The sequence below is a fragment of the Echinops telfairi genome, unplaced genomic scaffold (assembly GCF_000313985.2).
Source record: "Echinops telfairi isolate 266 unplaced genomic scaffold, ASM31398v2 ScPeMD7_36;HRSCAF=134, whole genome shotgun sequence".
In the NCBI taxonomy this organism is placed as follows: domain Eukaryota; kingdom Metazoa; phylum Chordata; class Mammalia; order Afrosoricida; family Tenrecidae; genus Echinops; species Echinops telfairi.
In genome coordinates this window covers 2,535,723-2,536,557 of record NW_022103934.1, presented here as the reverse complement: position 1 = coordinate 2,536,557, position 835 = coordinate 2,535,723, and positions in this window count along the sequence as shown.

Sequence of the window (835 nt, the reverse complement as noted above, 5' to 3'; positions counted from 1 at the left end):
TTGCAATTATGCCTATCAAAACGACTAAATACATTGTGACTTCTACTAAATCTGACATCTTTTGCTTTCACATATGATTGCATATGTGAAATACGCAACACTAAAGCTCACCACTCTGCACTCAAAATATGACTGGGGAAAAGCTGTCTTCTCAAAGTAAAGCCAACCTTAAATGTTACAGATAGAGTACAGCTTTTGAGACCTTAATTTGCTTATGTGGAAAGACATAAAGGAGGTGGGGGGAGGGGTGCCTGCAAACATTCACTAATAATCAGAATGTGGAATGTATGAAGTATGAATCTAGGAAAATTGGAAGTCATCAAAAATTAAATGAGATACTAGGAGCTAAGAATTAGTGAGCTGAAATGGACTGGTTTGAACATTGTGAATCAGATATACAGATGGTCTACTATGCTATGAATGACAAATTGAAGACTACGTGACCTGAATTTTATCTTAAATTCACCTGCAGCATACTTAACGGACTGAAATACGCCCTTGTACTTAAAGCTAAAACACTCTAGTGGGAGAAGAAGCAGATGACTGCTATCCTCAGGTCCTGGAATGGGACGTTGTTGGACTTTGGTTTGGATCTTTTACTTTCACAGTGTCCAATGAATGGTGACTTGAATACAAAATAGTTATTATTTTCATGCTATCTCTCTCATTTTTATGAAATGTCTTAGTTTAGCAGGCATAGTTATACTTTTGTCAATGAATGTTATTGAAAGTTTTGCCCTATCTCCAATCCCCATTTGTGTAGTCATTTAAGTTTTTAATCTGCACAGGTCAATAATCCAGGTACTATGGTCTAAAAACTGTCTTATACATATAT